General features: G+C 40.0%; 1 protein-coding gene across 21 annotated transcripts in view; it reads left to right on the top strand.

Moving 5' to 3' along the window:
• The window catches only part of EYA4 (EYA transcriptional coactivator and phosphatase 4), a 358824-nt gene that overhangs the window by 95976 nt on the left and 249007 nt on the right, over positions 1-13841 (top strand). The window lies entirely within an intron of this gene.

The following is a 13841-nucleotide window of genomic DNA, read 5'->3' as shown; positions in this document are numbered from 1 at the left end:
GGGCCTCTCATCCGGGGTGGCTAGTTCTGCCCACCACTGCAGGTTTGCAGTACCCTCAGGTGCCATTTCTCTTAACCATTTTCTGGCCTCAGTTAGGATCCTGTGTCTTTTCTCAGTGTTGAAAAGGGAGACTAGTAGTTGGATTATGTCATCCCATGTAGGGTGGTGGGTTTGATAAATAGTCTCCATTAGCCTAATCATGGCTTTTGGCTCCCCTGAGTACGGTGGAGCATGTCTCTGCCAGTTTAATATATCCATAGAGGAAAACGGCTGGTAATAATAGGCTACAGGGGGCTGATGGTAGTGCCCATAGGTGTCCGGAACTGGAGGCTGTTGTAACTCTCTGAGGGGCATCTGTAGTGGGGTTCTTTCCCCCCATTCCTTGGGGAGTGCAGCCTCTGTCTAATTCCTGTGTTTTCTTCCCCCTTTCCATAAGTACTCACCAGGAGAGGTGGATTCAATCTAGGAGGTCTGGCTGAGGTGGAATCCTGGGGGCATTGACAAGAGGCCTCCATCACTGTGATCAGAGCCTGCCAAAACGGCGGCTCTACGATATCCAGGAGAGCTGGCGGAAGAGCAGCAGCTGCTGCAGGAAGTTCACCTGGCCCTGGATCAGGCATTAAGGCAGCCTCTAGTCCTGGTGGAGCTCTGGGAGGCGGATGCATCATTATCCAGTATGGGGGAGGGGTCAGGTCATCCCCATCCAAATCCTGTAGAATTTCCTTTTTATCATCAGTCAATTTTTGTGCCATTAATATTTTTCCCTTTCCCTTTTGGATATAGAACCTTGTCCAAGTAGGAGGGGCTTGAGCTAACCTTAGCCGTGAGTCAATATATGGATATTGAGCTGGGTGTCCTGGCTCTCCTGTGACTACTGTATAGACTGCTTCCACTATTTTTAAGTTCATGGTGTTTTCTGGTGGCCACCCTACTCGCACAGGGGACCATCCGACCTCACAGAGTATGTGAAGTTGGTTAGGTGTCATCTTCACCCCATAGTCTCCTCCAAATCCCTTCTTTAAATTTTTAATCATGGACTCCAATACAGTTGCCTTAGATTCACTTCCCCCCATCTTGCTTACCTTCTCGGCCTTCTTCTACTTTTCCTTTTCATTCTGTCCACGAAGTTCTCGGTACCCTATGTACTTCTGATATTTCCACTCAGTGAAACGCTTAAATTGCCATTCTGCCTCCTTCCTAATTGGGGTGAGAAGAGCCTCTCAGATCCCAGAGGGAGAAGGGGGATCATCATGTCTTCACCTGCTGGTCAGCGCGGCCGAATCAGAACACCACATGGTCCAAGACTGTTTCTCCCTTAACTTTTAAAGTCTGTTCTGCCTTGGTGGATATGATCAAGTCTGGATGAAAACACAGACGGGTTAAATATACCACGTCCCAGGCCATCTCTGGAAAAGCCAATTCAAACTCATTTATGTATCCCCGCCCTTCTTTCCTGAAAGTTCTGAGGGGGTCAAGAATTTTACAGCAGATGGGACACCTCCTTGGGGAGGGCAGAATACAAGCACACAAACACCAAGTCTCTTCTCCAAACAATCTCCTGGGAATTGCTTGGTAATAATTTTCCCAAAGACAGTGTGGACACCACCTTCTAAATGACATTCACAAATTTCCTTCCTAAGCTCTAACACACTCGTCAACCTGGGTACCAAGCAATCGCTGTTGCCTGCTCTCATGCTCCTGTGGGTCCATGCCCCTTCTAGTCCCTCCCAGGGGGGTGATCAGGCCCCCTCTTCCACCGTGCTGGATGGGTTCCTCCTCACCTGAGTGCTCAGTTCCCCTGCTGCCATCCACTACCTGCTAACATGAAAGGTCCAGATATTGAGAAGCAGAATCCTTCCAGAAGGACGAGGCGCCTTCCCCCTTCTAGAAGATTCGAGCCACAAGGCCTCGGAGTAGTCCCAAATGGGACTTGTCTCCTCGAAGTGAGGAGTTTCCCGGCCAATGCACCAAATGTAGCCACACGTTCCAGGAAACAAACTCACTCAGAAGTACAAAGCAGATAGTGGAGTGCAGTTTATTACACTGGCGGGCCAAGGCAGAGTCTCCTCTTAGCCAAGGCCCCCGACCAGATTTTGTGAAAACCTTATATACCCTAAGTATACATGCTCAAACCCAGGTCCCCAAATTCTCTGAAGCTAGTCTGAACAAAGGAAACGAAAGATACAAAGTTAACCTGTGATCCGTATACCTTAAGCCTAGGTAGTTAACAGTGCACAATTACCAATAGGCCTGTGGTCATACCCCAATAAGCATAATAGAATTTATGATTTTATTTGGTTACATAGATAGTTAGGGTATTCTTTTAGGTGAAGGAGAGTCTAGGTATGAGCCCTGGGGCTCTTCCATCCTTGGGGGTTGGGGGGTTGTCTGGTTTTCCAGTTGATATGTTGTTTCCATAGATACTGAGCATATAGCTCAAAGTCCACAGTCCAGCCCAAGATGGAGTCCTGCTTTCAAGATGGAGCCTGTTCTGTTTCCTCCTTCATTGAATTTTCATATGTAAGAAGAAAAAAATTGATGTGTCCATTTTTTATATTAATGTTTTCTCTTAATTCACAGATCATACCAGAGATGTGAAAGGGGCAGAGGAGTATAAATACAGAGGACTATAAATTGTATAATTATTTATTTTTTCAGTCTACTGATTAAAAAATGAGCAGACGTGGAATTTGGAGTCTCTGCTGTTTTTTCTATACCAGTATCTTTGGTGGTGGTGGTGGTTTAGTCACTAAGTCGTGTCCAACTCTTGCGACCCCATGGACAGCAACCTGCCAGGCTCCTCTGTCCATTGGGTTCCCCAGCAAGAGTACTGGAGTGGGTTGCCATTTCCTTCTCCAGGGAATCTTCCTAACTCAGGAATTGAACCCAGGTCTCCTGCATTGCAGACAGATTCTTTACCAACTGAGCTCCACCAGAACCTTTAGGGAGATTCAAAAGCGTATTCGCAGTACCTTTACATCAAATACCTTGCCTAATTTTCTCCTTTTCATATTGCCATGCTTTATACTGAAGGCCTAGTGGACTTGTTTTAGAGGTGGTAGGGACCTTTAGGTTTGTACTGTGCAGACCCTTTGTTTTGTAGATGCAAAAGTGGAGTCTGGGAGGGCTAAGGCTCCTCATTGAACTAGGTCATTACAAGAGCACTGTGCTTTGAAAGATGTTTTTATTTGTTTCAGAATCAACACTAATATTTGAACACTTTCCTATATAGTTTTTTAACATCTAGACATTAAAATTAGCCCTCTGAAAACGACACTGAATTATTGCTTTATTTAGAGGTTGATGAGATAATTGCATTTGAGCTTGTACTAAAGTTGTTGGTAGGTCAGAGTCATTTAAGAAAGCTGCAGCAAAGGTGTGAAACACTTTATTTTACATGCTTGTTTTTCTGCTAGTTATTATTTACTGCTCAATCAGCATTAACAGAAGAAAAATAATTTGGCTGCTAAGTTATTGTAGTATAGGATTTCAGAGGATCTTATTAAAGAGAGATGTAATTTCATCCTCTGGGTCTTTTATATAACAGAGTGCATAACTGAGTTACTTCATTTTGACCCGAATTAAACAATAGATTAAAGTCGTACACAGGAAGTTAAAATATTTATTCAATGAAGAATTAAAAGTATGTTATGGTTGTTTTTCAGATTACTTAGAATGTCTTTAAACCTTATAGCTTTATGCTCTTATTTTAGCTAAATTTTGTCTGTATGCCCTTGCTTCAAATTTCTGTTTATTTTATAAGTCTTATAATATAAGGTGGTTGGATGGCATCACTAACTCAATGGACATGAGTTTGAGCAAGCTCCAGGAGATGGTAAAGGACAGGGAAGCCTGGTGTGCTGCAGTCCATGGGGTCGCAAAGAGTTGGACATGACTGAGGGACTTAACAACAATGAGTATTTGATAACTACTATATATAACCAGTGGTTTTTAAATATATAACTTGAACAAACTGATATGCCTTGGATGCTTTTTTGTATTGTTTAATTACACACGGCCATAATTTAGTTGTGGTACTCAGAAATAAGGAGACATGTCTGTCATACATGGTAAAGAAAGTCAGAAAGAGAGAAACAAATATTGTTTATTAATGCATATGTGTGGAGTTTAGAAAAAAATGGTACAGATGAATCTATTTCCAAGGCAGAAATAGAGATACAGACATGAGGAATGGACATGTGGAGACAGGGGTGGGAAGAGGAGGGTGGGATGAATTGGAGATTAGGATTGACGTATATACACTACTGTGTGTACCATGTGTAAAATAGATAGCTAGTAGGAAGCTGTTCGGAGAAGGCAATGGCACCCCACTCCAGTACTCTTGCCTGGAAAATCCCAGGGACATGGGAGCCTGGTGGGCTGCAGACCATGGGGTCGCTAAGAGTCAGACACGACTGAGCAACTTTCCTTTCACTTTTCACTTTCATGCATTGGAGAAGGAAATGGCAACCCACTCCAGTGTTCTTGACTGGAGAATCCCAGGGACGGGGGAGCCTGGTGGGCTGCCGTCTATGGGGTCGCACAGGGTCGGACAAGACTGAAGCGACTTAGCAGCAGTAGCAGGAAGCTGTTGTATGGCACAGGGAGCTCAGCTTAGTGTTCTGTGATAACCTAGAGGGGTGGATGCACGTGGGTTGGGACAGAGGTCCAAGAGGGATGGAATATAAGTATGCATACAGATGATTCACTTCATTGTATAGCAGAAACTAACAATATTGTAAAGCAATTATATTCCAAAGGAAAGAGTAGATGTCACAGGTCATAGCAATGCTTCAGATATTAATATTAAGGGAAGTAAGCCTGGAAGTCTGTAAGATCAAAGTTAAAAGCCTTTATGACCTCATCTTTTGAGAGCATTTTCATAAGATGAAAGAGAAAGTGTCAACTGTGGCTGTTTAGCAGTGCAGGTATCCTTCAAAAAAACTCTTGTAAAGGGTGTCACCTCTGCTCACTCACCCTGGACTGAAGGCTCCCTCTTTTTTCAGTCCTCTGTGATTTGCACAGTAATCCACAACCATTCCTGTTTGGGGTGATTGTTTCCATCCTCACTATGAGATTGTGGACTTCCTGCTTTTTTCCATGAAGTAGAGTTTTTATTGGCTGGAATCCCAGCTAGACTGATGCTTTTTTCCCTCATTTTGTTTGTTTGTTTAATATCTTGAATATTGAAAGTCATCCAAAATTAAAGAGCTTACATATTATCTTAGGAAAATAATTTGTGATTGAAACTCTTTGTGAAAAATCGTAAGAAATGTTTAAACATTTGTTAAACAATGGCAACCTTCAATAGATGGTTGGATAGGGGGTCTTTCTGGATCAATGCTGATCATTTGTATGGTATTTGCTTACTTTTTGGATAATTCTGATGTGTTCCATTATGCTTAAATTATTCTGCAGAAGTAAATCAAGAATCATTCATGATAATTTCAGGTTGCACATAATTATTTTAGAATAGTGTGTGAATTTGTTAATCTTCAAGGGAATAAATTTTACAGTAAACATTTCTGGTTTAACGTGTTTGGTGTTTTAATGCTAGACTAATTTTTTTTTCTCCTTAGTTTATTTTATTGTTTCTTTCACTATCATAGGAAGTGTAAGTACATTATGTACATTCTTGAGCCCATAATTTTAAGCATGGCATGTAAGGGAATTAACTGAAGGTCTATAGGATATTTTTGTTTGTGACATGAAGATAGATTGAATGTTGATATTGGGCTCTTGAGCTGAAAGTTCCTTTGCTATTAGATTCTATTAGATTGAGTGTATCAACTTTTATCCTAGAAATTGGAAAGAAAAACCCAGTGCCTGATTTTTTGTCTTTGAAAGTGAAAGTATTAGTTGTTCAGTCATGTTTGACTCTTTGTGACCCCATGAACTGTAGCCCTCCAGGCTCCTCTGTCCATGTGATTTTACAGGCAAGAATACTGAGTGGGTTGCTATTCCCTTCTCTAGGGAATCTTCCCAACCTAGAGACTGAAGCTGGGTCTCCCGCATTGCAGGCAGATTCTTTACTATCTGAGCCATCATTTAGGAATTGATAGAAAAGGAAAATTTTTGTATTATTAAAACTTTTTTTAGACTTTATATTATTAAATGATATCCTTTACTGTCTGGATGCATATGAAAAAGCTTCTAAAATTTAAGTATATCTATTTAAATAGCTTTTTCCTTTTTCTAGATATTGGCCCTGTGGGCAACATTCTAAAGCAAGAAGAGACAGCAGAGACCAAACAGAGATCAACTCTTTTTATTTTAGAGCATAAAGAGACAGCAGAGACCAAATAGTCCAATTCTGTCATTACACAGATACAATTAAACTAAGGACCAGAGAGACTAAACAGTTTTATCACCCACAGGCAGTGGTTGATAGAAGCAAAATTTATTCATGGGTTTTTCAGTCCCAGGCCCTATTCTTTACAATCCAGGCATGCTTGTTTTTTTTTTTCCCCGCCCATGTCCCAGAGCTGTGACTTAGGACATTTGTTGAAGTTTCGAGTCTAGAGAACTTCCACTGATGGATTTGAAGTCACACAGGATAAAGCTTTACTGGTAATTTCTGACGAATTTGAATCCACATGAATCCCTACTATATTCACGTTCCCACTGTTCTATAACATGTTGAAAATCCTTACTCAATAAAATAAATCTGAGGCTTCTCACACTAAACCCAACTGTAGTGCTCTACTGCACAGAGAATGTGAACTAATTTTGTTTCTGAAAAGAAAAGGGACACTGGTGAAATTGAAATCATCATGAGCAATGGTAAAAGCATTACAAAGAAAGTTACTATTTCATATTCTGTATTGTCCACATCAGAATGATTTCATTAAGTTTAGTTTTCCTTTCTGTTTTTATTTCTTCAAGATTCAGAAATGGGTTTTCAAACCCTGTGTTCTGGTACATACCACAATTACCGATACCTATGTCATACCCCCTTTCTCTTTTTCTTTCAACTGGTTGTAGGTTATTTAACCCTTATTTTAAAGCATATTTTATTTTTCAGTTCAGTTCAGTTCAGTCGCTCAGTCGTGTCCGACTCTGCGACCCCATGAATCGCAGCACGCCAGGCCTCCCTGTCCATCACCAACTCCCGGAGTTCACTGAGACTCACGTCCATTGAGTCAGTGATGCCATCCAGCCATCTCATCCTCCGTCGTCCCCTTCTCCTCCTGCCCCCAATCCCTCCCAGCATCAGAGTCTTTTCCAATGAGTCAACTCTTCACATGAGGTGGCCAAAGTACTGGAGTTTCAGCTTTAGCATCATTCCTTCCAAAGAAGGAATGGTTTATTTCTGGTGGTTTATTATAAACTACCAGAAATGTGTTTATGAAACCATTTATCTATGGGTTAATACACATTTATTATATTCATGCTTTTTTCCGGAATATAGAGTATAGGGAGTTGAGTGTATCAGTAATAGTAAAAGCTCTACAAGGTTTCTATTTAAATTGTTAAGTCAACAATGGTAGAAGACTTTCCGTTGCCTACTAGTTGTTTACCTCTTTTCTTCTTTGTTAACAGAATCCTGGTTTTTGTTGAGGGCCAACCACTGTCCTAGTGTGGAATTGGTTGAGGGCAGATTTATGGTAATCTCAGTCTGTCCTGACAGTGATTGGTCCAGTGCTAGGAGAGTGACCCAAGGGGCTTCTGGGAAAGGTCTCATTTCATCTAAATAGAGTGTTACAGGAAGGAGGACTGCTTTCTCTCATCCCTTCATTCCTTACTGCTTTGGAGGCTGTTGCCAGAGAATATTAGCCATTTATGGCATTAGCCATTCTCTGACAATGAGGTGATAAGCATAAGAATGAAAAGCCAGAATGCTAAAGATGGCCAACCAGGACAGAGAGAACTTGCATCCTTGGTGAAATTACTGAGCTTTCAAGCCTGGCACACTCTCCTTCCAGACTTCTTGCTTGTGAGATAATTATATTTTTAAATTGAGATGTTCTGTTAAGACTTGTGTGTGTGGTTCAGATCCTGGTGGAAAGGAAAGAAAAACAGAAATTCATAGTCCCTGACCTGAAGGATCGCATAATCCTGGGCTTCTTAAAACAGATTTTTATGAGATCATCCTTCAGATACTAGAGATTGTCTAATTTGATTTGATTTTTAAACTTTTATTGAGGTACAATTTAAATGCAGCACAGTGCATGTTTATTTATGTGTATGTTTGTATGTGTGTGCATGTATTCTGGATACAGATCTTTTATCAGAGATATACTTTCAGATATTTTCTCCCAGGCTGTCATGCCTTTTCATGGTCTTGCTGCTCAGTTGCTAAGTCGTGTCCAACTCTTTGCGACCCCAAGGTCAGCTGGGGACAGTTGACATCTTAACAATCAATGTGAGGCTTCTTGCCCATATATTTATGTTATCTTTCATTGTTCTCAGCAGTGTTTGTAGTTTGGAGTGTATAGGTCTTATAGCTTGTCAGAAGCATGCCTTAGTCTCATATTTTTGATGCTCTTGCAGTTGTAAATTTTGATATTTGACTGTTCTTTCCTTGTATATGGAAATGAATTGATTTTTGCACATTGATCTTTTATTGTGTAACCTTGCCAAATAATTATTAGTTCTACTGTACTATGTTTTATAAATAGACAATAATATTGTCTGTGAATAAAGGCAGTTTTACCTTACCATTCCTCAGTCTAAATGCTTTTTGTTTTAAATTGCCTTATTGTGGTAGCTAGAACCTCTAGTTGGAGAAGGAAATGGCAACCCACTCCAGTGTTCTTGCCTGGAGAATCCCAGGGACAGGGGAGCCTGGTGGGCTGCCGTCTATGGGGTCACACAGAGTCAGACACGACTAAAGTGACTTGCAGCAGCAGCAGCAGCAGCAGAACCTCTAGTACCATGTTAAATAGCAGTTGAGAGAAGAGTTAACTGTTTCCTTTTATCTCTTTATATCAAGTTGAGGGTGGAACCTGTAATTGTCAATAGAAAAGTGTCAAATGAAACTTTTCTGGAGGTTTACAAAAAAATAATTTTGAAAAAAGAGTTATTGATATATGCATTCTCCTCTGTAATGTGTCTTTATGTTTTTAAAATATGAAGTACATTTTAAAAGCTTCATCAAATTACCTCACTCAAACACTGTTTCTCTCTCCCAACCACAATGTTAAAAATGATGCTCCAAGAAGATAGATTGTATTCAGTCCTATGATTTTGAGTATGGACAAATGTATAATGACATGTATCCATCCCTGTAAGATTTGAGTATTTTCACTGACCTAGAAGTCCTCTGTGCTCTGCCTATCTATCCATTTTTTCCCCTCACTCATATCTCTGGCAACTATTGATCTTTTTACTGTTGCCATAGTTCTGTATTTTCCAGAATGTCATATAATAAGAAGCATACAGCATGTAGTCTTTTCAGGTTGGCATTTTTTCACTTAATAATATGCATTTCAGGTTCCTTAATGTCTTTTCATGGATTGACAGCCCACTTATTTTTAGTGCTGAATAATAAATAGTTCATTGTCTGGATGTGCCACAGTATATTTATTCTTTCAGCTACTGAATGGTATCTTGGTTGCTTCTAGACTTGAGCAGTTATGAATAAAGGTGACATCAATACCCATGTGCAGGTTTTTGTGTGGATCTAAGTTTTCACTTCCTTGGGGTAAATGCCAAGAGATATAATTGCTTAGTTCTGTAAGAAACTGCCAAAGTATCTCTTAAAGTGGCTGCACCATTTTACATTGTCCCCAAAGATAACTCGGAGAGTTTCTGTTGTTCCGCATCCTAGCCAGCATTTAGTATTGTCGGTGTTACAGATTTTGGCCATTCTAATGGATGTGTGGTGGTATCTCATTGTTGTCTGCATTTCCATTTCTCTGATGACATATGCTTGTTTGCCATTTGTACATCTTCTTTGATGAGTTCTCTATATAGGTCTTTGGCCCATTTTCAAATATAGCTGTCTGTTTTCTTACTACTAAATCAGAGTTAATCCTAAAGGAAATCAGTCCTGAATATTTATTGGGAGGACTGATGCTGAAGCTGAAACTCCAATACTTTGGCCACCTGATGGGAAGAACTGACTCATTGGAAAAGACCCTGATGCTAAGAAAGATTGAAGGCAGGAGGAGAAGGGGACAACAGAGGATGAGTTGGTTGGATGGTATCACTAATGCGATGAACATGAGTTTGAGTAGGCTCTGGGAGTTGGTGATGGACAGGGAGGCCTGGCATTCTGCAATCCATGGGGTCGCAAAGAGTCAAACACAACTGAGTGACTAAACTGAACTGAACTGAAGTCAGAGTTACTATTTGACTTGTAATATGCTATGCATGGAAAACTTGTTTGTGGTCAACACAGTTTTTCCAACTTACACAAAATTAATGCTTCAAGTAATATCTGAGTTTCACAGGATTCTTTGATCATTCTGTAAATAAGTTCATCTGTTTATATACTCAAGTATTTCCCTACAGTGGTTGCAAATGGAATCATTGATTAATGCTAGAACTGTGAACATACCTAGGGAAAAAAAATAGATTTGAAGCTGTACTCAAAGAATTTTGTTTAGCCTCACCAGAGCAACTGGTTCTCTGATGCAATATTCTGGGATCTTGTGTTGCAATCCAGCATAATCATTATGGAGAGAGATGTAGTAGAAAGGTGTCTCCAAAAAAAAAAAATAATAATGACATGTATTACTTATTAAGCATCTACTAATTATAAATCACAGTGATTTATATACAATATAATTTTCACATATTTAATCTATATATATATATATATGTAATTTCTATGTTTGCAAAAATTACAGTTACAATTTAGGTATTTGCAATCCCTTTTTAAAGATGACACCATGGAATCTTAGTGAGGTTATGATTTTTGCCCTAATTTAGATAACAAGTGGCAAAGACTGGATCCAAATTTAGGTTGTCTGATTCCAGGGTCTTTGTTTACTCTGCTGTATCATGAATATTTTTATTGATGAATTTATTGAATGAAGATTAATTGAGTATTTACTCTGTGCCAGGTACTGCTATAATGCTGAAATTACTTCAGTGGAAAAAAACACACCAAGTTCTTGCTTTCAAATATTTTATATGCTAGTGAAATAAAGAAACAAAATATATACATTCTGTATGTGGTGGTAAGTGCCATGGAAAAGGAGCAGAGATGTGTAGGGGGATAGAAGGTGATGGAAGAAGAGGTGTGTATACTCTTTTTCTACAGGTTGATAGTCAGAGATGGCTCCTTTGCTACAGCAGATGTTTGGGCAAAGGTGTAGAGAAAGTGAAAGAATGAGCCATGGGTGTACATGCAGGAACAGCCTTCATGCAGAGGAAAGAGTGCATGCAGTGCTCTGAAAGATGGGGACTTGCTTGGTGTGAATTTGAAACAAAAATGAGGCCAGTGTACCTGTGATATGGTGTGGAACCGAAAGTTGGCCAAGACTTTGGAATTATGCAGGGGGAAATGGGAAGTCACTGGAAAGGCTTGAGTGTGTGTTTCTGATGTGGCCTGATTTGTATTCTAGATGGAAGATAGACCAAAGAACACAGGAAAGGGTTTGGGACCAGTTAGAAAGCTATCGGAGTGATTTAGGCATGAGACGGCGGTGGAAGTGATGAGAAGCGGAAGCCTAATGAATTGGATGTGTTTAAGAGGAAGAAAGGGGATCAATGATAACTATACATTGTTTGACTTATGATGGGTATTGTTGTTCAGTCGCTAAGTCCTGTTCAACTGTTTGCAACTCTGTGGACTGCAGTGCCATTGGACTTTGAGCTTTTTCATTTATCACCTATCAGATATCCACTAATACCCATTAAAGCAGGCATAATTACAGTATTCAAGCTTCAATATTACAGATTTTTATCCCTTAAACTGCCATTTGTGTGTGTGTGTGTGGTGGGGGGAGGGCATCACTGAATCTATTAATTACTGAAATATGTTAAAATCTCTCACAGTAATGGTGGGTTTATTGGCTTATCTCCCAATTGTATTTTAATTGTTGTTTTTGTTCAGTCGCTAAGCCATATCTAACTCTTTATGACCCCATGTACTGCAGCACACCAGGCTTCCCTGTCCTTTACCATCTCCTGGAGTTTGCTCAAACTGATGTCCATTGAGTTGGTGACGCCATCCAACCATCTCATTTTCTGTCATCCGCTTCTCCTTTCTCCTCAATCTTTCCCAGCATCAGGATCTTTTCCATTGAGTCGGCTATTTGCATCAGGTGGCAGAAGTATTGGCACTTCAGCTTCAGCATCAGTCCTTCCAGTGAATAATCAGGGTTGATTTCCTTTAGGATTGACTGGTTTTATCTCCTTTCTGTCCAAGGAAAGACAAGCTCTGATGAACCTAGACCGTGTAATAAAAAGCAGAGACATCACTTTGCCATCATCAAGCTATGGTTTTTCCAGTAGTCATGAACAGTTGTGAGAGTTGAACCATAAATGTGGCTGAATGCCAAAGAATTGATGCTTTTGAACTGTGATGCTGGAGAAGGCTTTTGAGAGTCCCTCCAGCAAGGAGATTTTGGGTTCATATATGGACAGTGGAGCCAGGTGGGCTACAGTCCATGGTGTGGCAAAGAGTCGGACACAGCTGAAATGACTTAACACAAAACACATATTTAATTGTGTTACTGAGTCCATGCATGTTTAGAATTGTTCTTTCTTCCTGGTAAATTAGCTTTCATCAGTGTGTGTTAATGTCTTTATCAAATGCTCTTTGCTCTAAAGTCTGTTTGAATTTTTATTAATCTAGCTATAACCATCATTCTTTTGTGTTCTTATTTTTGAGCTCATGTGGTTTTGAACTTTATCTGTGGGAACCCTATGGGGCCTGGATTTAAAATATGTCCCTCCACAGAGCATTCAAACCTGCTTCTGCTAGATGCCTGGAAGTCCTGTCATCTGGGGTTAATTTAAACTAAATTTTGATTTAAACTTTTTGGCAACCCATGTAGCATGGGTTTTGATTACCAAATTGAGTGATTGTGGGCTTGTGGTTAGGAATTCTCAGGAATGTGTTTTCTTATTTTCCCATCCAAGCCAAGGTCAAGACAGGCGTGTGGCCCCATCCTTGCACTAAGCAGGACAGGGCTTTATCTGTTTCATCTCTGAGGATGCCACCGTTCGAAGATCCCACCTTGATATAAATGTGTAGATCTTAGTATCACACCTGTTTCAACTCCTGGCTTTGCCTCATTAAAACCCAAGTTTGAGTCCAGTGGTGATTGACTATAGGGCAAAACCCAGCGTGTGCTCACTAACCCTGCAGAATTTTCCAGTCTTTCAATCTTTGTCCTCTGAGGAATTTCATTAATTTCCTGCCATGCTTAAAGATATTTAATTTTTATGCAGCATTTTTATATTTGCCTTACTAAGGAAGGTTTCTCTAGTCCACTGTAGTTCTTGCTGGCACAGAAGATTCTAAACACACAGGGTTTGAAGCCAAGCCTAGCACTGTGGTATTTGTTCCCAGCTTTGTGGGTAAATACCTTCAGGCTGCGTGAAGATCCTTCTCTTCAACCTTTCATTCAGTGGTTTTAGCATCCACTAATGATTATTGCCTGAATTAACTATTATGCTGAGGGCTTACAAAATGGTAATTTTCAAGATCTGTTATTTCTTCTACATGTATTATATGATATTTTTCTGTAAAAAATGGCTTTCTTCCCTGACCTATCTACATTTTTTCTCTTATTGTGGCCTCACGGATTATTTTGCTTTTTAATCTTTTACTGTTATTATTTTTCACCCTCAAACTGTCCTGAATTTAAGTGGAAGCCCCTCACACCAACTCCTTTGTCCTTTTGATGTCTCACTTAAAACTTTGAGTCCATCTTTACTCT

Source organism: Bubalus bubalis, chromosome 10 (genome assembly GCF_019923935.1).
Source record: "Bubalus bubalis isolate 160015118507 breed Murrah chromosome 10, NDDB_SH_1, whole genome shotgun sequence".
Lineage (NCBI taxonomy): Eukaryota > Metazoa > Chordata > Mammalia > Artiodactyla > Bovidae > Bubalus > Bubalus bubalis.
This window is presented reverse-complemented; position numbering and strand designations above follow the sequence as displayed.